This window comes from Ambystoma mexicanum, chromosome 5q (genome assembly GCF_040938575.1).
Source record: "Ambystoma mexicanum isolate Mex_15411 chromosome 5q, UKY_AmexF1_1, whole genome shotgun sequence".
NCBI classification, from domain to species: domain Eukaryota; kingdom Metazoa; phylum Chordata; class Amphibia; order Caudata; family Ambystomatidae; genus Ambystoma; species Ambystoma mexicanum.
This window is the reverse complement of record NC_090933.1, coordinates 1,021,515,591-1,021,539,625: the sequence shown is the minus strand read 5'-3', so window position 1 is coordinate 1,021,539,625 and position 24,035 is coordinate 1,021,515,591.

Sequence of the window (24,035 nt, the reverse complement as noted above, 5' to 3'; positions counted from 1 at the left end):
CTCCCACTACTACCACTGCCCCAGCCCACTGTTTACAGGCAGCCCCTGCTATTTCACCCTCCTCACACTATTCCCTCTGATTTCTGCTCCAAAACCCAGGCAGCCGCTGCTAGTCTGCCCTATTCCCACTAACCTCATTGTCCTCTGCTCGGACCCCAGGCAACCCCTACTAGTCCGCTCTCCTCCCACTACCCATATTGACTCCTGCCCCAAGTCTGTTTGCCTCCCACTATCTCCACTGCTCCAACCGCCCAACCCAGACAGCCCCTGCTAGTCCATGCTCCTCAACCTACCACAATGACTTCTGGCCAACCCCAGACAACCCCTGCTAGTCCATCCTCCTCTCACTACCCCCAATGACTTCTGCCGCGACCCAAGGCAGCCCCCGCTTAACCACCGTCCTCCCACTAACCCCATTGACTTCCACAATGGCCTCAAACAGCCCCACTAGTCCACCCTCCTCCCACTATCTCAACTGAACACTGAGCAACCCTAGGCAGTCCCCACTAGTGCCCCCTCCTCCCACTTCCCGTACTGATGTCCGCACAGACCCCAGGCAACCCCATTACTCCCCTATCCTGCCACTACCCCTACCGACTTCCTCCCTGACCCCAGGCAACCTCCACTGGCCTGTTCTACTCCCGCTACCCCCAATGTCCTCTGCCCGACTCCAGGCAGACCCCGCTAGTCTCCTTCCCTACCAGTCCAATGTGTAGCAAATACCTACCTCAACTCCTCTGTCTTGCCTCCACTATGATTTACACCTGTCACATGTCCTCCTTCAACATGCACAACTCGGAGCACTGCTGTTGACTCCAGGGCTTTAGCTTCCTCCATGACGCCCTGGTAGATCACATTCAGCTGCACATCAAAATGACAGCATACTGTTTCACCAGCTACACTTTGATCATTCTGCCCGATACCAGGCAGCCCCCACTAGTCCCCCTCCTCCCACTGCCCCTACCGATGTCTGCCATGACCCCATGTAGCTCCCACTAGTCCTCCCACTACCCCCATTGAATTCCAGTTGATGCCAGCAGCCCCCAATAGTCCTCCCTCCTCCCACTACTACATTGCCCTAACCCCCTGTCCCCAGGCAGCCCATGCTAGTTCACCCTCCTCCCACTACCCCCATTGCCCTCTGCCCTGACCCCAGGCAGCTCCCGCTAGTCTGCCCTCCTCTCAATACCCCCAAGACTTCCTCCCTGACCCCAGACAAACCCTGCAAGTTTGCCTCCTCCCACTAACCCCCCACAGCCCTATGTCGCAACACCAGGCAACCCCTGCTAATACACCCACCTTTCACTACCCCCTCTGACATCTGACTCACCCCTGGCCACGACCGCTAGTCCATCCTACACCCACTACCCCCACTGACCTCTGCCCTGAACCCCAGCAACCTCTTCTAATCCACCATCTGCCCACTTCCCCATCAGGCCCAACCCCATGACCTCAGTCAGCCCCCACTAGTCTTTCCTTCTCCCAATATCACCACAGACTTATGCCCTGACCCCAGGCAGCCCCCGCTAGTTTACCATTCTCTCACTTCCCTCAATCCTCCAACTCCCCTGACCCAAGACAGTCTTAGGTTTCTCACCCTTCTCCCACTACACCCTGTTAAGGTTTTCAATCAGGCGACACACACCTTTGTCTCGGCCCAGTATGCAGCGCACAATTGAAATGCTTTTGTTTATATGTTAGATTCAATATTAAGATGGTACACCACTCATATCACACCCCCTTTTTAAATATCCCGGGGCACAATGGACCATGAACCAGGCTGGTTGATAAAATATAATATTTATTTATTTATTTGAAAATTAAAAGAAATCATACAATTTTTAATATGGGGCAGCAATCACCAATGGGTTGATAAGAACAATAGGAATGTAAGCAATGCACTTAGTTAACCTTCTATTGACACATCTACAAAACACCACGGAATAGGATCACTTTTTGATTTTAGGTAAAATCGCACTTGAGTTAGAATATCCCCCTGCAATGTTCCCTCAACCCACAAAAAATCAATTCTTAGTTGATAAACAGAAGCAGCAGGTAATCAGGAATGACACATGGAAAGCAGAATGGACTTTGGACCTTCCCTCCCCAAACAAGAGAGAAAAACGGATTTAAACACTGGCAATGCTAAAAATGACACCCGGAAATGGATGAATAAATGAATGAATGTGTGTAAAAACCTTGAATACAAATATTATTCCTCACTACAGCAACCATTAAGAAGTACAAACAATCACAGGCAATTTATAACCAAGAGCATACCGTTCGAAAATGAGAGGCAGGTTTTAAAACATGTTTGCAGCAAATGACATGTTGGAAAATTAGCACACTTTGCAATTCCGGCCTGAAATTACCAAAGCGGTTTTTAATAAAAACGGGTGAAATAGTGTAAATCGCAATGCATTGTTGGGGTGTAGCTATAGATCATGGGTATAGTAAGGAAGTGAAATTAGGTCTCTAGCTGTTAAATTGAGTGAGTTATGCTAGTTAGAGGGAGGTTCGTTTTTAGGAAAATAGAGCAGTGAGAATAGAAAAGCGGCTTTAAAATGGATTGCAAATTTGACTTAAACTGGATTTAATGACTAAGGAAAGTGAATGTCACCCGTGAATCTCGACAGTTACGCGGCCGTTGTAACCCTTCACGTGGTGTACCCAATTTCCTTTATGGAAAAATCAATTTATTTAATCAAAATCGCTAATGGCTTATGTTCTATGCAAAACAAAAATGAAGAGAAAATCGGTGCTGACACAAGGAATTAAAGGCAAGGTTTCACAGATAATGCTGACAATTTTATCAAGATATCTGGGTCAGAATAGGATAGCTTACAGATTGGGATAGAACAAAGCAAGGCAAGGTATAATATGAATTTCTATGGGTTCCTATTGATACTCACAGTTCACTTTAGTTTAGGATTTTTGGACAGTAAGCGTTCTGGTCACCCCATGGATTTGGTCTACCACAGGACAGCTGGACAAAATCTGCTGGACGGGATTAGCTGGGCAGGGACTGGTTACTGGTTAGCACTTCTGGACTGGAAATTTTGGTCACTGGATAATATAGGTCATCAGGGTAACAGGATGGCAGCAGCATGCAGTGAGTGGCAGCAAGCCAATCTGGATCAGGATGCCAAAGGTACCACAGTTTTCCCCTTGTTGATGGGAAATTAATGGGTTTTCAGAATTGGAGGCCTTGCTGGAGCAAGATCAGCAATGCTTGGCCTTGTAGTTGTGATCTGGAGACTGGAAGATGAAACAGGAACAGGACGCTGGTGCAGGAAAATCAGGAAGAGTGTCTGTCTAGGGTCTTGTCACCCTTATTTATAGTGTAAAATGACATCATCAAAGTACAGGCTGGGCAGGGTTAACTATGCATGCCCCTAAACTACTTGGATTGGGCAGGAATGCTAGTCTCCGCCTTGCTCTTAACTGGTTGTATTTCTAAGGGAATGATGTCAGGTTTATGAGGTGAATTTTAAAATATCCAGACACTCCCACATTTACTTTTCTGAAAATCTGATTTTGCAAAAACCATACATTTATACACTTGCAATCATACAAACAGGATAGATGTTATGTGCAGCACAGATCAATCCAATCTCCAAGTCTGTGCCACCTTGTTCCGCCTTTCAGATACATTTTGTTGATTTTAAACATAAAAGATTTGGCCTAAAATTCCACAATTTTATACACAGTTGCGAATTATCCCAGGGATGTATGTACAAAATGTTATGTTTGCAACATTAATACTTTCCTTGGAATCTGTCATATTTTGTAAGTTCTGTTCCCCATGCGGCCATAAGTTCTACCAAGTTTTAAAAGACAGCCCATAAATTAGATTTGAAACTGCAAACTTTTTACGTTTTTACTAATTCTTGCTGCACAGATAAAAAGTCTTTAAAGTTAGTTTATAAAATAGTCTTGGTAACCAAAAGGCAGTCCATTGTTACTAGATCCTTTTTTTTCTTCCTCCAAGTGCAACCAACTGTCATTTCCTTTCAAGGCAAGGTCGGGGTTTCTCATCTTAATTGAAGGTTTTATTGCCCCTTACACTTGACAGGTTAGTGTCCCAGGACTTCTATTGTCCCAGTCTGGAGCACAGACGAATGTCTGACGAGAATGTGAACTTTCTTTGTTCTAGCCCATTCAAAGTTTTTCATGCCCTCCCCTCTGAAGCACTCCCTTGTACACCCTCTTCTCAAGAAACCCACAGCTGATCCTACCTGTCTGGATAACCATCGCCCAATTTCCATTACTCCCTTCCTGTGCAAACCCCTGGAAAAACTGGCCATCTCTCAGCTCAACCTTCATTCTGACACTGTTGGCTGTCTCCATGACCACCAATCTTAATCTGGCTTCAGAGCTGCCAGAAGCACGGAAACTGCTCTCCTGAACATCTGTGAGGATCTGCTCTTCAACTTTGATGCTAACATTCCCTCTGTTCTCATCCTTCTCAATCTCTCATCTGCCTTTGACACGGTCAACCATACATTCCTGCTCAACCGTCTCCGTGTTAACCTCGGTATTACTGATCAGGCTATTGCCTGGCTGACCTCTTTCATCTCTGACCGACCCTCCCAGATCAAACTTGAGTCCTTCCTATCAGCTATCTCCCTCTCTACGTGTGGTGTTCCCCAGGGATCTAACCTCTCACCCTAGCTTTTCAACCGATACTTGGCAACTCTCGCCCACTGCATTGTCATTTTCTGTTCAAATTTCCAGTGCTACACTGACGATACTCAACTCATCGTCAGGCTCCCCTCTGCCACCTCCTCTCCTTCTCTCATCTCTGATTGCCTTACTGCCATTCAAGTTTGGTGTTCCGCCAACGATCTCTGTCTGAACACCAGCAAGACTGAAATCCTCCTCATCGTGACACCTTCTCTATCCTTTCCCCTCACTCTCTGGCCGACCACCCTTGGCCCTCCACCTACCCCCACCTGCGAGGGTAAGAACCTCGGGGTCATCTTTGATTCTACACTTTCCTTCTCTGCCCACATCTTTGAGGTCCCTAAAAAGTCGTACTTCCTACTGTACCTCCTCAGAGGTACTCTACCTTTCCTCTCGTTGCCCCAGAAGCTCACTGTCTCCCAAGCTCTGGTTCTCTCTAGTTTGGATTATTGTAACAGCCTCTTTCTAAATCTACCTGCCTCTTCTCTCCGCCCTCTGCATCTAATCCAGAACAGGACTGCAAGACTTGTCCTTGGCCTCAAACCATGGGATCATATATCTCCAACTCTGAAATCTCTCCATTGGCTCTCAGTGGATGCAAGGATTACATTTACAACCCGCTGCATTGTCCACAAGGCTTTCTGGGGCCTGGGTCCAAAATATCTTCAGCTACCCCTCCTTAAATACCTCCCTTCTCAAGCTCTTCGCTTCTCCTCCTCCAACTCTCTCAAGGTCAGTCGTTTTTCAAAGAAACAAGCTGGGGTTGATCTCTGTCTTCGGCTGGGGCCTCCCTCTGGAACAGCCTCCCTGCTACTCTAAAACTTGAGGAAAACCATCTCAGGTTCCGGAAGCACCTCAAGACCTTCCTCTTTGCTCCTGCCTTCGCCCCCCTTTCCACTGCTGATCTGCTCTCTTGGCACCTTGCATCGGGACACCCTCTGTTTCTGGTCTCAGGTTCCTGCTAACTCTGCCACCCTACCGCACTGCCTCCAGGCCACCCATTGCACTGGGTTTGTTTCTATACCCATACAGCCCACCCCCCCTTTTTTCCCTCCTGCACTTATTAGACCCATCTGATCTGCTGCCTCAAGCCTAGTACTTGCCACTTGGCTGCACTACTACTCTGTGCTGATTTTATTATTTATTTATTTTTATTATTATTTATCCTGTTTCTCCTTTGCTCTGCATTTTCCACCTTCTCCCCCCCCTCCATGCACTTTTCCGCTCCCCCTTTCCCATGCACTTGCACATTCAAAATGTCACTGGGCCTAGTAAGATCATTGTTTCGTTCTCCCCTGTTCCCCTCCCTTGCCTTGTTGCGCTCTGAAACACCTGTGTATGAGCGCAATATAAATCAAATATCATATCATATCAAGCTGGCAATTTTCACTTAAGCGTCCTGGATTTATGGTGTGTCTCCCTTCCTTGGGAAAGTTTCATGGCTGGCACCTGGAATGACTGGTTTGTCTGAGAGCTTGCAAATCCAGCCCATGTGTTTTAAACTCTTTAATTTCTTAGTTTGGGTCCTGAATTAAACTAAACCTGTGAAAGAAGATAGACCATGTGTGTATTACCACCACTAACATAATCCCTTTACATTGCTAAGTAAGCAGGCTTTCATTAACAATTTATTTTTAAACAGGCCAATTTTTTTCTTCAGTCAGCAAAGCCCATTTTTCCACGTGTGTTAAAACTGCTAGCATTTCTTACTTTAAATTCGGTTTTGCAGCTCCCTCAGCTGCCCACACTGTCTTTGCAGCTGTAGTCATTTCCTTGAATGCAGGAGTGTTATCTAAAGCATAGATACATTTGCCACTCACCTGGCTCAGAGAGTTAAAGTCTCTTTGAACTGCTGATCCTGCATACATTTGGAAGGAAATAAACGCGTGTTCCTGTGTAAGTGAAAGTGAAGTTGCTTATTGATTTCTCTGAGAGCTGGTTTGACAGGGCCTGTCACTCAGGAATTATGGCTGGTTTTGGGGAATCACAGTGAAATATCCTGGGCATGACAGGGCCTTTTGAATCACAGTGGCTTCAGAATGGACAGATGGAATTGACATCAAAGCAGCATTTTTAAAGGGTGAAAATGTTTCATTTTGAAGGGGATTTTGGCTTTTGCAGCAAAGCAACACTGCTTTTTCTCTTGATTCCATTTATATGTTTCAGAAGACACTGGCATACTTTTTCAGTTTGCCCACCTTGTTCCATTTTGTCTGAAGTGTGCTAGGCAGGATGGTGCAGCTATTTTTCTGTTGCTGCCAAAATGCAGTTTTAAGATCCTGGTGTGCACAGGAACCAGCACAGCCAGGGTGCTGTTTCTTGCACAAATGCAGCTTAGTGATGTGGTGCAATGACGTTGAGTGGGTCAACATATCCCACCCCCCCCCCGACTTCTCCTGGGCTGTCAAGTCGAAGGAGAGTCGCGCAAGTGAGATTTCTCCATGGGCCACAGCAGGATCCCACAGGTATAAGTCCCTCTTCCATCAGACAACGGTGCGTCCTGCTCCACTTGTTGTCTCTGGTCGGAACGTGGAACAACACCTCCCTCTTTCCCTGGGATTTTTCTTTCATGGTATGGAGCGGCACTTCCGGATCTCCTTTGGTTTCTCCCTTCCAGGTTGCCGGGGTGGTCCTCCTTGGTTGTTAGATAGGCGCAACCAGTATGAATCTATGAAAGAGAACACAAACCGATTACGACAATTTCCCACTAACTGCCCACCAATTGGGTTGACAGCAGTGGGATACACAGGCATTTAATAATAACAATTGATCATGAAGGAAATACTCCCTGTTACATGATCCTATTTATAAATCCTATCAGCGCCCTTCTGGCTCTTCCTTTCCTAATTCTCAGGTTTCCGATGTCTCCTCTGTTTGATTCTCTCTGGGCTCCTCAATTTGTTGCAAAGTGGACCTAGGGTGACAACTCTTTAGCTGATTAATATGGACCCATTTCTCTTCTGTCAATTGCACTTAGACAGAGGCGTAGAATCCACCTTCTTTCTCCTCCAATGGTCAAAGGTAATGGGCATTCTGGGCAAGCTGGGTAGTCAATTTCCTTATTTTTGATTAAAAATTTGACACAGGGCTAGTTTGGCATAATTCCGTGTTGGGGTTTGGGGATCTGAAAGAAAATGTTTACACTCTGCTATTAGGGGAGTTTCGGGCTCCCCTTTTTCTGATTCTGGGTGCCCCCCCCTTTTTCGAGGCAGTCAACAGAATTAGTTGGTGAGATTTGGGGTTCCTCTTGTGCTGGTTCTGGGCTGCCTCCCCCTTTTAGGAGGCAGTCCCCCAAATTGAGTTGGGTAGTTTGGGAATCTGATAGACAAGTTTTGCACTCAGAGATTCGAGGAGTCTCGGGCTCCTCCTTTTCTGATTCTGGGCTCGCCCCCTTTAGGAGGCAGTCACCAGCTTAGTGATGCGGTTTCTGTAGGTGAGGCCTGGGATAGTGACCTCCCCTTCATTTCTGAACTTCAAATTCCCACCGGAGCACTGGGGCTGACCGGAAGGCTTTCTTTAGGACTGCCAGGGCCATGAAATTTACTCTTCAAATGGGACCGGGCTTGGCAATAACTGGGATCCAAATTAATCTCAAGTCGGTTGAGGATGTGACTGCCCATGCAAAAGGTGGAAGGAACACCTTGCACAACCCAACAATTGTGTTCTATGCTTTTGTCACCTGTAGACATTCTTATCATACACCTGCTAAGCAGAAGACGTTTGGAACAGGGAATTTCCAGGCCCCATACCTATTGATAAACTGACTCAACAGCAGGCAGGGTCTAGTCTTTTGGGAGTTTCCTGAAAAATACTTTGTTGATGAAGCTTTCTTTGCTATTCAAGTCAACTCGGGCGAGGAAAGACTCCTTCCCATCATTTAACTGAATCGGAAAGAAGAGCTGTTCGCCCTTCTTCTGAATGCCCGCTACACTTTGTGCTGATTTGTCATCAATTTTGGCTATAGAATTGTGATTTTCAGATTGTGAATTGGTATAGAATTTCAGAGTATTTCCTTCCAGTGTGGAATGCCACTTGAGACTGGAAGGAAGGATGATTTTCAGGAATGGAGAGGGGTTTCCGATCACCAGTTTGTTGTCCCACAGCAATTATTGTAACATCGGGTATTTCATCATTTTGAAGATGAAACTTAATTTTATGTGGTTTTTGTTCAACCATGTGACATGTGCCATTTAGAGTAACATGGTTGACACTCTGTTTTAATGCTATTGGCCTGTGAGTCCAGAGTACCTTTTTCACACAGTCTATTAGGGGAGACAACCTCCGAAGGGTGTCATTCCCTAATAGACAGCGGGTTCCCTCTGGAGCTTGGACTATGACCGGGTGCTTAATCGTGTGTCGCCCTATTTTTATTGCCAGCTCTGCAGTCCCCTCGACAGGAATTCCATTTCTGTCGAAGTTCTGAAGTAGTCCAGGAAGAGGGGTGAGAGGGATCTGGTATCTCTCCCCCCTTTCTGAATGTAGCTGCTCAAAGACCTTTTTTGACAGAAGAGTGGCTTGGGATCCAGTGTCCACCAGTGCTGGAATTGCCCACTGCCCTTGCACTTGGGCGGAGGCATAGAATCTACCTTCTTTAGCCTCCAATGGGCAAAGGTAATGTGCATTCTGGGTAAGCTGGATAGTCAATTTCCTTAATTTTGATTCTGACACAAGCGTAGTTTAGGCATAATTCTTAATTGCGGTTTGGGGACCTGAAAGAACATTTTTACACTCTGCTATTGGGTTTTCGGGCTACCCGTTTTCCAATTCTGGCCAGCCCCCCACCCTTTTTGGAGGTAGTCAACAGAATTGGTTGGCAAGATTTGGGATTCCTCTTGTGCTGGTTCTGGGCTGCCTCCCCCTTCTAGGAGGCAGTCCCCCAAATTGAGTTGGGTAGTTTGGGAATTTGAAAGACAAGTTTTGTACTCAGGGATTCGAGTAGTTCAGGCTCCTCCTTTTCTGATTCTGCCCCCCCCCTTTTTAGAGTCAGTCACCAGAATTGCTTTGGGGAGTTTGGGAACCCCCTTTTAAAATTATGTCTTCTTGATGCTCATTCTGGGGTTCAAGGATGGGCGATTCAGAATCAGTCCCCACTCCCACCTAGTCTGAATTGAAATCCCTTGGGACCCATTTTTCTTTGGGAGGAGTCCCCCCTTCCACGAAGGAGAAGATGTGTTTCCCAAAATCCTCTCAGGATTCCTCTCCTTCAAATTGGATGACACTAACTTCCTACGCAAAATTGGTCTTTTTGGGTCCTTTACTTCTCCTACCCACACTCTGCTCCTTGGGTGGCAGGTTTTCGGGGGCAGGTGATTTTTGTTCCGGTTCCTGTGTGTCCAGGGGCTTTTCATGAGTAAGGAAGGAACCGTCCTCTAGGGCTTTGCTCTCCCCTTCCCCCATGCCTCCTCTTCTGGAACCGGTGAGTTGTCCGCGTTCTCGCCCCGTCATTGTTCTGGGGTGCCAGATCCTTGGTTTGCTGGGTTCTGAGCCGCCATGTTTGCCTGAGGGTCCTGTTGAGCCCTCAACATGCAACCCAGATCCTGAGTTAGGTTCTGGACCTGGAGCTCCAGTTGGGACACCCGTTCCGGCTGGTACGGGGGTATCTGGTCAACCTTAGGTGGATCACGGGAAGGATAACTATCCCTTCTACCATTGTACCCTGGATATGGCGAATTCTGGTAACCGTCCACCTTTGGCCTCCCCTCTCCTGGATTGTGTTATCTGGGTTCCTGAAAGCGGGGAGTGAAAGGAGGGTTTTCCTGCAGGTTGGGGTTTTGTGGGTATCGGGGAAATAAGCTTAACCCAGCATTGGGGGAATTCCTGCTCTCCTGAGGGAGGTTAGGAGGGAAGTTTCCCAGGCTGCACTTACCTGGTTGGATCACCCCCTTGGGGCGGAGGAGTCAAGACATACCCCTGGATTGGTCTGTAGCCCTTGTATCGGGGGCTGATATAATCAGGGGAGTTAGGGGTCCCATTACTGGGATTACCTCCCTGACTACCACCTATTTGTGGCTGGCCAGAAGACCTTCTGGGTCTGGGATTCTGCTGACTTTGTGCAGGTGTATCTTTAGGCTCCCCCATCTCTAAGTCTAAAATGGGGAAACCTTCACCTCTGCCACCTTAGCAGCAGCTGGGGTATTGGCTGGTTTTGGGTTTTTATTCTGATTTTTATTTCCTACAGGTTTTTGGACCTCATAAATGCAGGTCGCCCTCTCTATGACCCAGTCCAGCGTTCATTTCTTGTGGAAGTCCCTCACCAGCTGGGTCATAATATATTTGGGGAGTGCATGAAAGAAGGTGGTTACAAACTCCCTGCTATCTGTGTGTACCCTCCTAGTTGTCTGTGCAAAGGCGCATTTGAGCTCCTGTACAAACTCTTGTGGGGCCTGATCTTCCCCGCACTGCAGATTGTAGGCCGCTTTACGACCCTCCTGGGGGTTTTGGTGGGCAGAGAAGTGTTTCAAGATGGCCACCCTGTAGGTGGGCCATCTTGAATGGTTCTGGTCCTCCAGTCCAGCAAAGAATCTGGAGTATTCAGGTGAGAATTTCCATTTCACATACTCAATACAGTTTTGGTTGTCTTTCATATGGAAAGTGTCCATCATCTGCTCATAGAGCTCCAGGTGTTCCCAAACAGAATATTTCCCCTTTCTATCATAGGGGGTTATGACACCCCTAAGGGCCTTAATCTGCCTAATGGGGTCTTTGGTCATATGTTGCTTGAGTTTGTTTGCCGTCTTTGGCTTAGTCACCCGAGTCCACTCGCTCTCAGACTCAGAGGCACTACTAGTTGAGGTCCCCTCTTGATCATCCAGGCTCTCCCAGATTCTGTGAGCTTGAGAGGGGCTCAGAGAATGGTGGGGCCCAGTTTCTCCAAAGCTGTGGGGCACATGAGAGGAGTCTTCTGACTTCTCTCTACTCCCAGGCTTGGCATAGTATTCCCCCCATTGCCCTAATTGGGTAGAGGTCTTCAGGATACTCTTTGTGGGCCTCTTCTCAGTGGGTTTCCCATGAATTTGGACCAACTGGTCCCTTGGAAAAGAATATTTAGGTGGATCTAATTCCCTGACCCTCCCCTCATAGAAGACTTCCTTGTCAGAGACATCAGCCTGAATGTTTGGGTATCTATACAGGAACGCCCTTCCATCAATTTCTGTAGGGTGCTGACCTGTCCTTTCCATCAAGCTGGGTCTATTGAATTCTGCCGGCCTCATGGTTTCTGGCTCATGTGAACCGGTAGACATGAAGCTGCCAGTGTTCACAGTATTAAATGGGTTGGAGTCCCTTAGCATAGAGGTCCTTACACTATGATCTGGGGTTACCCGGTCTTTCTCTACCTGTTCGGGGTCTCTCCAGTTAAGATTAAATCTAGCACCCTCTTGCTCCAACCTTGGTGGTTTCTACTTTTCAGCCCCTGCTTCTAGATGAGAAGCAAAGATCTGAGCTTTTTGTTCAGCTATCAAGGCTTTACTGGCCTCTATGACCCGCTCTTGCGCTGCCACTTGTTTGTTGAGCCCATCAATCTTTTCACAGAGAGCCTCATTGTCTCTCTGTGCTTCCTGTATGGTCTGGGACAGATGAGACAATTTCTGCTGCAGGAGACTCACCTCCTGAGTTTTAGCATCTTTTGTCTGGGTGTTCTCTTCCAGAGCACCTTCTACCCATCTGGTGTGCTCTAGAAGCTTCCCATACTCTGTTTTCAGTTCATTTAGCTCCCGGAGGGCTAATTCACTCCCCTGTAACTCGCTTTTTAGCTTGCTTATTTGCTGGCCTAGGGTGTCTTTCTCTTGATTTAGGTTGCCCCTCCGTTCAGCCAGTTCATCTCTTTGTTTTTTGATGATATGGAATTTCTGGCGCTCTTCATCAAACTCTGTTTGAGAGTGGAGGTCTCTCAAGATTAACATATTATTTTCCTCTTTCAATTCATCTATCTGATTTTGCAACATGGTTATTTGTCCTGAGCAGGCCCTGTTTTAGGTTAATTGTTGAGTCAGCTTATATTGACTCTCTTCTAGAGAGTCAACCTTCGCCTGACTCTCTATTTTTGCTGCTTCTAGTTGGGCCTCTTGATCTGCATTATTTAGCTGTTGGCGAGCCAAATCCTCTTTTAATTTTATGATGTAATTTGCAGATTCTACCTCTAACTCTTGGCTCTTTTGCAATGTTTGTTCTGCCAAACTTAAATCAATCTGGATTTTATTTAACAGTTCAGATTGATTCTGCGCTAAAATGTCACTATCCTCCTGCCTTTCGAGTATCACTCCCATGTGGAGATACAGGTAGGCAGTGATTCTGGCAATTTTGCTTCACTCCCTTTTTGATTTTTGGGCTCATACGTAGCTCACTCAGAGCTTGGTGTAATAGGCCACCGTCCTGCCATGTATCCAGGTCCATGGCAGTGACCTATTGGGTTATGTCTTGTAGCCAGACTTTTTCATCCTGTTCTGGCCACTCACCTCTGACAAATAGCGTGTGCAGGGGGTGCTCCCTCGCCATATTAATCTCTACTGGAACAGCCATTTTGGAAATGTTCTTTCTTTATTAATTATTTGGGGGTTGATTTAATTTTAATTTTATAGACAGGCCTGGTACTTAGAGTATTTGTTTTGGGAGGTGCTTGTACAGTGTAACACAGTATCCACACCACATAATGTATTACTACCTTGCAGGTTAGTCTGCTGTGTTAGACTGTCACAGATGGTAAACAAATAAATCCCGGACGAGCCACCAAATTTGTTAAGGATTTCAATCAGGTGACACACACCTTAGTCTCGGCCCAGTATGCAGCGCACAATTGAAATGCTTCGGTTTATATGTTAGATTCAATATTGAGATGGTACACCACTCATATCATACCCCCTTTTCCAATACCCCAGGTCACAATGGACCATGAACCAGGCTGGTTGACCCTGGTTATGGAAAATGAATTTATTTAATCAAAATTGCTAATGGCTTATGTTCTGTGCAAAACAAAAATGAAGAGAAAATCGGTGCTGACCTTAGGAATTAAAGGCAGGGTTTCACAGATCATGCTGACAATTTTAACAAGACATCGGCGTCAGAATAGGATAGCTAAGAGATTGGGATCACAAGGCAAGGTATACTATGAATTTCTATGGGTTCCTATTGTTACTCACAGTCCACTTTAGTTTAGGATTTTTGGACAGTCAGTGTTCTGGTCACCACATGGATTTGGTCTACCACAGGTAAACTGGACAAAATCAGCGGGACAGAATCAACTGACCAGGGACTGGTTACTGGGTAGCACTTCTGGACTGGCAATTTTGGTCACTGGATAATATAGGTCATTAGGGTAACAGGATGGCAGCAGCATGCAGTGAGTGGTAGCAAGCCAATCTGGATCAGGATGCCAAAGGCACCACAATTTTCCCCTTTTTAATGGGAAATTAATGGGTTTTCAGAATTGGAGGCCTTGCTGGAGCAGGATCAGCAATGCTTGGCCTTGTAGTTGGGATTTGGAGTCCGGAAGATGAAACGGGAACAGGACGCTGGCGCAGGAAAATCAGGAAGAGTGTCTGTCTAGGGTGTTGTCAGGTACCCTTATTTATAGTGTAAAATGACATCATCAAAGTATAAGGTTAACTACGCATGCCCCTAAACTACTTGGATTGGGCAGGGGTGCTAGTCTCTGCCTTGCTCTCAACTGGTTGGATTTCTAAGGGAATGATGTCAGGTTTATGAGGTGAGTTTTACAATGTCCAGAATCTCCCACATTTACTGTACTGAAAATCTGATTTTGTCAAAAACATACGTTTATACACTTGTAATCTCTTGGAAAGTTATACACACAGGTTACATGTTATGTGCAGCACAGATCAGTACAATCCTCAAGTCTGTGCCACCTTGTTTCATCTTTCAGATACATTTTGGTGATTTTAAACGTGAATGATTTGGCCTAAAATTCCACAATTTTATACACAGATGCAAATTATCCCCAGGGATGTATGTACACAATGTTATGTTTGCAACATTAATACTTTCCTTGGAATCTGTCATATTTTGTAACTTCTGTTTCCCATGCGTCAATGAGTTCTACCAAGTTTTAAAAGAAAGCCCATAAAATTAGATTTGAAACTGCAAACCTTTTACATTTTTACTAATTCTTGCTAAAGAGATAAAAAGTCTTTAAAGTTTCTTTATAAAATAGGCTTGGTAACCAAAAGGCAGTCCATTGTTACTAGATCCTTTTTTTTTCTTCCTCCAACTGCAACCAACTGTTATTTCCTTTCAAGGCAAGGTAGGGGGTTTTCATCTTAATTGAAGGTGTTATTGCCCCTTACACTTGACAGGTTAGTGTCCCAGGACTTCTATTTTCCCAGACTGGAGCACAGACGAATGTCTGATGAGCGTGTGAACTTTCTTTGTCCTAGCCCATTCAAAGTTTTTCAAGCTGGCAATTTTCACTTACGTGTCCTGGATTTATGGTGAGTCTCCCTTTCTTGGGGATGTTTCACGGCTGGCAACTGGAATGACTGGTTTTTCTGAGAGCTTGCAAATCCAGCCCATGTGTTTTAAATTCTTTAATTTCTTAGTTTAGGTCCTGAATTAAAACAAACCTGTAAAGGTAGATAGCCTATGTGTGTATTATCACTACTAACATAATCCCTTTACATTGCTAAGTAAGCAGGCTTTCATTAACAATTTATTTTTAAACAGGCCAATTATTTTCTTCAGTCAGCAAAGCTCATTTTTCCACATGTGTTAAAACTGCTAGCATTTCTTTCTTTAAATTCGGTTTTGCAGCTCCCTCAGCTGCCCACACTGTCTTTGCAGCTGTAGTCATTTCCTTGAATGCAGGAGTGTTATCTAAAGCATAGATACGTTGCCACTGACCTGGCTCAGAGAGTTAAAGTCTCTTTGAACTGCTGAGCCTGGATACATTTTGAAGGAAATAAACGTGTGTTCCTGTGTACGTGAAAGTGAAGTTGCTTATTGATTTCTCTGAGAGCTGGTTTGACTGGGCCTGTCATTCAGGATTTATGGCTGGTTTTGGGGAAGCACCGTGAAATATACTGGGCATGACAGGGCCTTTTGAATCACAGTGGTTTCAGAATGAATAGATGTAATCGGCATCAAAGCAGCATTTTTAAAGGGTGAAAATGTTTCCTTTTGAATGGGATTTTGGCTTTTGCAGCAAAGCAACACTGCTTGTTCTCTTGTTTCCATTTATATGTTTCAGAACACACTGGCATACTTTTTCAGTGTGCCCTCCTTGTTCCATTTTGCCGGAAGTGTGCTAGGATGGTGCAGCCATTTTTTTTTTATTGCTGCCAAAATGCAGTTTTGAAGTCCTGGTGCACACAGGAGCCAGCGCAGCCAGGTTGCTGTTTCTTGCGCAAATGCAGTTTAGTGATTTGGGACAGTGCCGTTGAGTGGATCAATATATCCCACAACCCACTCACTTCTGCCATGGCTCCAGGCTGTCCCTGCTAGGCCGCCCTCCACCCATTATCCCACTGATCTCTACCTGGCCCCAGGTAGCTGCTACTAGTCCACCCTCCTCCCACTGGCCCAGCTCCCTGACTCTAGGCAGCTTCTGCTAGTTCAACCTCCTCACACTAACCCCACCGACTTCTACTGTGAACCCCCAACCCCTGCTAATTTCCCCTCATCCTACTACACCCACTGCCCTCCGCCCTGACCTCAGGGACACCCTTCTAATCTACCCTACTCCCACTACCCACACTGATTTCTGAACCCAACCCCAGGCTGTTCCCGCAAGTCTGCCCTCCTCCCACTACCCCCACTGTCCTTTCTTCCAACCCTAGGCAGCTGCCGATAGTCAGCCCTCCTCCCACTACCCCACTGATGTCTGCCCGACCTGACAGCCCCTGGCAGTCCATTCTTCTACCCCACTGACTTCTGCCCGAGCCCCAGGAAGCCCCTGCTAATCCACCGTCTTCCCACTAACCCCACTGACTTATGCCCTGACCCCAGGAAGCCCCATTCTAGTCTACTACCCCCAATGCCTTCCACCAAGACCCCTGGAAGCCCCCGCTAGTCTGCTTTCCTCCCACTACCTCTGCTGAGTCCCCCTAACCCTAGGAAGTCCCAGCTATCCCTCCATCCTCCCAATACCCCTAATGACTTCCACGCCATCCCCAGTCAGCCCCACTAGTCCATCCTCCTCCCACTACCCACACTAACTGCCTCCCCGACCCCAGGCATCACCCGCTAGTCTGCCCTCCTCCCACTACCCCCACTGCCCTCTGCCCTAACACCAGTGAGCTCCCACTAGTCCACTCTCCTCTCACTACTACACTGTTTTATTCGCTGACCCCAGGAAGCCTCTGCAAGTCTGCCAACCTCCCACTACACTCACTGCCCCAACCGACTGATCCCAGGCAGCCCTGGGGTAGTCTGCCCTCCTCCATCTACCCCCACTGATGTCTGCTCTGCCCCAAGCAGCCCCCACTAGTCTGCCCTCCTCCCTTTATCCCCACTGACTTGTTCCATTAACCCAGGCAGCCCTTGCTAGTCTGCCCTCCTTCCACTACCGCTACTGATTCCGGAATGACCCCAGGAATCCCTGGGATGTGCACCATCCTACCACTATCCCCACTGCCTATACCCCCAACCCCAGGCAGCCCCTGATAGTCCACCCTCCTCCCACTATCCCCACTGACTTCCACCCTGACCCAAACACCCCCTGCTAGTCTGCCCTCCTCCCACTACCCTCACTGCCCTCCACCTCCTAGCCCCAAGCAGACCACACTAGTGTGCCCTCCTCCCACTAAACCCACTGACTTCTGCCACGACTCCAGGCAGCACACTCTAAACTGCTCTCCTCCCCCTAGCTCCACTGACCTCTTCCCGACACCAGCTAGCCCCCACTAGTCCTCCCTCCTCCCAATACTACCACTGCCCCAACCACCCTGACTCCAGGCAGCCCCTGCTAGTTCACCCTCCTCACACTACCCATACTGACTACCCCTCGGAACACAGACAGCCCCTGCTATTCTGCCCTCCTCCCACTATCCCCACTGCCCTCCACTCAACCCTTAGCAGACCCTGCTAGTCCTCCCTCCTCTCAATACTCCCAATGACTGCCGATTTAACCCGAGACAGGCCCGCTAGTCTGCCTTCCTCCTACTACCCCAACTGACCTGTTCCCCATCCTCAGGCAGCCCCAGTTAGACTGGCCTCTTCCCACTACATCCATTGCCCCAACCCCCTGACCCCTGGCAGTCCCAACTTGTCTGTCTTCCTCCCACTACCACCACTCACTTCTGCCCCCACCCCAGACAGCTCCCGCTTGTCTGCCCTCCTCCCAGTACCCAAACTGCCCTCCACTGCAACACCAGACAGCACCAGATAAGCCACCCTATTTCCACTACACCCACTGACATCTGCCTCACCTCAGGTAGCCCCTGCTAGTCTGTCCAACTCCCACTACCCCAATGACCTCTGCCCCAACACCTGGCTGTCCCCTGTAGTTCACCTTCCTCCCACTACCCCCACTGACCCAACTCCCCCGACCTTAGTCAGCCCCCACTAGTCAGCCCTCCTCCCACTATCCTCAATGACTTCCACCCTGACACCAGGTATCCCCTGCTAGTTTGCCCTCTTCCCACTACCCTACTTCCCCAACCCACCTGATTCAGGCAGACTCCACTTATCCACCCTCCTTCTTGTACCCCACTGACTTCTGCCATGACTCCAGGCAGCCCCTGCTAGTCTGCCCTCCTCCCACTACACCAACTAACCTCTGCCCGACCCCAGGTAGCTGCCACTAGTCTGCCTTCCTCCCACTACCCACACTGACTTCTGCCCTGACCCCAGCCAGCCCCCGCTAGTCTTCTCCTCTACCAGTGAAATGTTTAGCAAATACCTACCTCAACTCCTCTGGCCTGGCTCCACTATGATTTACACCTGCCAAATATCCTCCTTCAACATGCACACTGGGAGCACTCCTGTTGAATCCAGGGCTGTAGCTTCTTCCATGACTCTCTGGTAGACGACACTCAGCTGCACATCAACTGGACAACATACTGTTTCACTAGCTACACTTTGATCATTCTGCCCGACACCAGGCAGCCCTCACTAGTCCGCCCTCCTCCCACTGTACCTACTGATGTCTGCCCCGACCGCATGCCACTCCCGCTAGTCCTCCCACTACCCCCAGTGACCTCCAGTTGACCCCAGCTAGCCCCCACTAGTCCTCCCTCTTCCGACTACTCCCATTGCTCTGGCCCCCAGACCACAGCCCCTCCTAGTTCACCCTCCTCTCACTACACCCACTGCCCTCTGCCCTGACCCCATGCAGTTCCCACTAGTCCACCCTCCTCCCAAAACCCCCAATCACTTCCTACCTTACCCGAGACAGTCCCCGCTAGTTTGCCTTCCTCCCACTACCCCCACTGCCTTATGTTGCAACAACAGACAACCCCCAATAATCCACTCACCTTCCACTATGCCCACTGACATCTGACTCACCCCAGGCTGCCCCCACTAGGCCATCCTACACCTACTACCCCCACTGACCTCTGCCCCAAACCCCAGCAACCCCTTCTAGTCCACCATCCTCCCACTTCCCTCTTTGACCCAACGCCCTGACCTCAGTCAGCCCCCACTAGTTTTCCCTCCTACCAATATTGCCACTGATTTCTGCCCTGACCCCAGGCAGCCCCCGCTAGTCTGCCCTCCTCTCACTACCCAAACTGCCCCAACTCCCCTGATCCGAGACAGCCTTTGTTTCACCACCATCCTCCCACTACACCCACTGACTTCTGACATGATTCCAGGCAGCCCTCGCTAGGGTGCCCTCCTCCCACTACCCCACTGACCTCCACCTCAACCCAGGTAGCTGCCACTAGTCCACCCTCCTCCCACTGACCCAACCTCCCTGACCCTAGGCAGTTTCTGCTAGTTCACCCTCCTCACAATACCCCCACTGACTTTTGCTCTGAACCCATCCAATCCCTGCTGGTCTGCCTTCCTCCCACTACCCCCACTGCCCTCCGCCCTTACCCCAGAGACACCCTGCTAATCAGCCCTCCTCCGACTTCCCACACTGATTTCTGAACCAACTAGCTCCCGCTAGTCTGCCCTCCTTCCCCCACTACCCCATTGACCTCTGTCCCAAACCCAGGCAGCTGCCTCTAGTCAGCCTTCCTCCCACTACCCCACGGACTTCTGCCCAACCTGACAGCCCCTCCTATTCCATCCTCCTACCCCCACTGACATCTGCCTCAGCCCCAGGCAGCCTCCGCTAATCCACCCTCTTCCCACTAACCCCACTGACTTCTGCCCTGCCTAGGAAGTGCCATGCCAGTCCACTACCCCCAATGACTTTCACCCTGACCCCAGGTAGACCCTGCTAGTATTCTCTCCTTTCACTACCCCTACTCATGTCCACCCTGACCCCTGGCAGCCCAAGCTAGTCCTCCCTCCTCCCAATACCCCACTGACGTCCACTCCAACCACAGTCAGCCCCACTAGTACATCCTCCGCCCACTACCCACATTGACTGCCTCCCTGACCCCAGGCAGCGCCCACTAATCTGCCCTCAGCCCACTACCCCCACTGCCCTCCACCCCAACACCAGTGAGCTCCCACTAGTCTGCTCTCTTCCCACTACCTCCACTGTGTTCTTGTTGTTGTGTTGTGTTATCTTATGTTATATTTGGCAATTATGTAGCACTCTATATGTCATTGGTATGACCTCAAAGCGCTGGTAGGTTGAACGCCCTTGGCGACCCGAGTCCAGGTCAGTTGAGAGAGGAAGGTGTACGAGGGTGCATGGGTGCACCAGTTATGTGTGCAGCTGATGTAATTGCCTGATGGTAGCTGCTTCTTCTGCTTCTTAGCGTTAGGTCTGGTGGTTATAATATCAGTTGGATATGTGCATTCTGGTGGGTGGACATCCAGACTGGTTCTAGCTGTGTTATGCCTGAAGGACGCTTATGGGAGCATGAGCAACAAGGCCAGATTGTCATGAGATATAGCTGCGTTTTATTAGAGTGATGAGGTGTCCATGGGATAGTGTTTGTGTGAGATCAGCTAAGTCGAATTGATCGAAGGGGGTAGCTGCACTCTAATTGTGTGATGGTGTAGAGAGTAAACATGGTGCTATGTGGAGGGCAGTGTTTGGGTGGAGTTATGATCTACGAGATCAATATTCCGGATTTCAGGCATGGGTCACTTGTAGCCAGTCAATAGGCGTATTCAATGGCGACATTGCTTGGGATCGTATTGAGCATTAGTCATCGGTGGTAGGTTTAGCCACTTCAGGGCGATCGTGGTTGTTATTTATGGAAAGAGCCATGTCTTTAGAGCTCTGCGGAACATCATATAATCTTGGATGTGGCAAATATGATGGGGTTCCACAGAGATGGGGCCACGGTTGAGAAGGAGGACCCTCCAATCCTGACAGACTTAGTGGGTGAATTACTAGAAGGTAGTCAGTGATTGACTTTAGGGTGCGAGATGGGAGGTATGGTTTTACTTTCTCTTTTAGGTATAGAGGGACCGTTTTGTGCATTGCTCGGTGAGTGATGCATAGGTCTTGTAGGTGGCCCTTCATCTGACAGGGCGCCAGTGGAGGGTTTGGGGGGTTGGTTAGATGTGGTCTCTAGGACCCAGGGCAAGGAGCCTTTTTGCAGCAGCATTTTGGGCTCTTTGGAGTTTGTTGAGTTGGTATGCCGCAGCTCCTAGGTATAGGGAGTTAGCATAGTCCAGTCTGAGTCTTAGATGCTTGACTGCTTTGGTGTTCTGACTGCAGAGAGATTTTTTTTTCCCCATTGCTTTTCTGAGAGGAGGAGCCTGCTGCTTAAAAGCCTACCTGGTGAGCGGAGAGCACAGCAGATTTGCAGCTGAGTCTTAGCTGTCTTCGCTGACTGGCGGCTGTCAGCCCACGGATACTGTCAAAATCAAAAGGTGTAGAGTGTGCTGCCAGAGCAACCCTGGCCATGCTGATCCTGAGCCCGCCCACACTCGCTGCCATCCAGAGGACGAGACTGGTGCTGCAAACAGGGTAGTCGGTATAGATGGAGAGGCCAGCAACCCCATGCCTCCAACGTCTCCTAGGGAGGGAAGGACCCAGTGTGCACCTAAAGTTTGCCTGCATACATCCCCTCATACACAAACTACTCCTGACCACGATGGAGGGGTAGTCCTACTGATGACACTGTCGATAGAATTGACACAATTGGCAACAGGACACCTTCTGTGCTACCTTCCACGCCTAAGGTCAAGTCTAAGAAGGTTAGCCGAGGGGAAGGGGTACCTTGACTGACGATCTCACGGGCACAATAAGTCTGTCGTGTCCATTTATGATCAAAGTGTGTATATATGGGAGTACGGCCTTACACATGGGCAACAATTCTAGTAGTCAAATGGAATCCTTTACCCATATCTTCACACAGCCCTCTGAGACAAAGGTGGTGGAGGTTGATCTGAACATCTTGGACCTCACTGATCGTAACGAGGAAAACATAATGCGAGGGGACCAGGAAGCATTAATAGTCTCCCTGCAGCCCTTGCTGCATGAAATAGGGCTTTCACCTCCTAGTGGTCCAACAAGAGCAATTGCCAACCCCCGTCTGAAGGAAAGAGAAATGGACCCCGAATGGAGGCTATTGGCAACATTGGCAATACCGGCTACCTCAGTGAAAGATAGTTGTGTGGTGAATACAAATGCAACTCCCCTTCTAAGCGAACTGACCACAGAAGCTATAAGAGCCCCACTACACAGGGAGACCAGCTGTGATATTAATGATGGAGATAGGTCAGCTAGAAGCACGCAACCACCCTTTCCGACAATGAGGACTCAGCCTGCTGTTGCCATGAGAATCCCGACATTTCAAGGCCCCTCAAGGGGTAGTGAGCTTGGCAACTATCAACCTAACATAGGCGGTGCAAAAAATTCAAATTTTGAAGCCAGATCGAACAGTTTTAACATTTTTCTTTCTCAGAACCAACCAGAGAAAAATATATGGAAGACGCCAGGCCTATCAGTGGATTACTGAAAACAACTAAGTGTTTGAGCCCACAGTCCTCAGACGGGGACTCACAAAGGGACGCAGAAATTCCAGATCACCTATTGATCGAGTCCTCTTTGCCGGTGGAAAAAAACTGGGTTGAGTCTCGGAGACCCCTACATAGTGGACTTTAATAAAGGAGGTCCACTTTCTGATGTGTGTCACAATTCAACTATAAGGCAAGAGGGTCACACCCAGGAAACCCTTAATGTGACCAAGCCTCCTGCCTATCCTGCCTATTCAGATAATGATGTGCATCAAAGTACCAAAGAAACACCTGAGGTACTCTAATTATCCTCACAGGATTTGCGGCACGGTACTTAGCGCCTTCCCCATTCCCATTGAGCTCTATGGGGCAAAAATGGGAATGGGGAAGGGCCATGGAGGAAGGGGGAATTACCGCCCCGTCAACCTTGTAATGGGGTGCTAATTCCCTCTTTCTCCATGGTGGAGTCGGTAATTTACCGGCCTGGACCATGGTGCTAATAGCACCATGGTCTTCCGCCAGGGTCGTAACGAGGCCGAAAGTCATCTTGAATGGCACCACAAAGGGAGGCATCCCAGGAAAATCAACGAGAAAAGGGTGATCGGGGGGCCAAATCCTTGACTATATATGTACCTCAAGAAATATGATCGAGGCAGTTAAATAACTGAAGGTCCTTGATACAATTTTAAGCAACCATAACCTGGTAATTTTGACCTGGGCTTCCCTAAGTAGGATGATAGGCGATAACTATAGACATAAGCTTGACACCACTCCAGGTAGAAACAGACTGAGGATTAATACCAATGTAATACCCAGCCTGACGGAAGATCTGAACTTGCAAATACATCACCTAGCTGACTTCGGAGGAGACCAGGGAATCGATTATCCGGGCCTATCACATAGAAAAAGACACACGATTGGGTGCAAGGATGAAATCCAAAAATTGAGGCAACACTATTGGTTAAAATTCTACAAAAAAAAGATTTTGAGACAAGACGCAAAAGCAATGCTACAGATGTTTTGCACAAAAAATATAGCTCAAATATAGTCAACCATAAATGCTCTCTATACACCACAGGAGGCATTGTTGTTGAATCCAATACCAGAGGAGATCTGAGTGACGTACTTCCGAAATATCAGAAACAACCTTCCCCTGCCTAATATTGCATTATGGAACCATCTTTGTATTGACAATATTGCCGTCCAAGCAATCATCAAAAAGACCAGTAACTTGAGAGCTCCTTCCCCAGATGGCATGAGTAATGGCATGTTAAAACAGGTCCGACCCAATGGTCCGTCTTTTTGCTTAAGCTGTTTGAGCACATTATGACATCGAAAAAAGTCCCCTCTACATGGAAAAGATC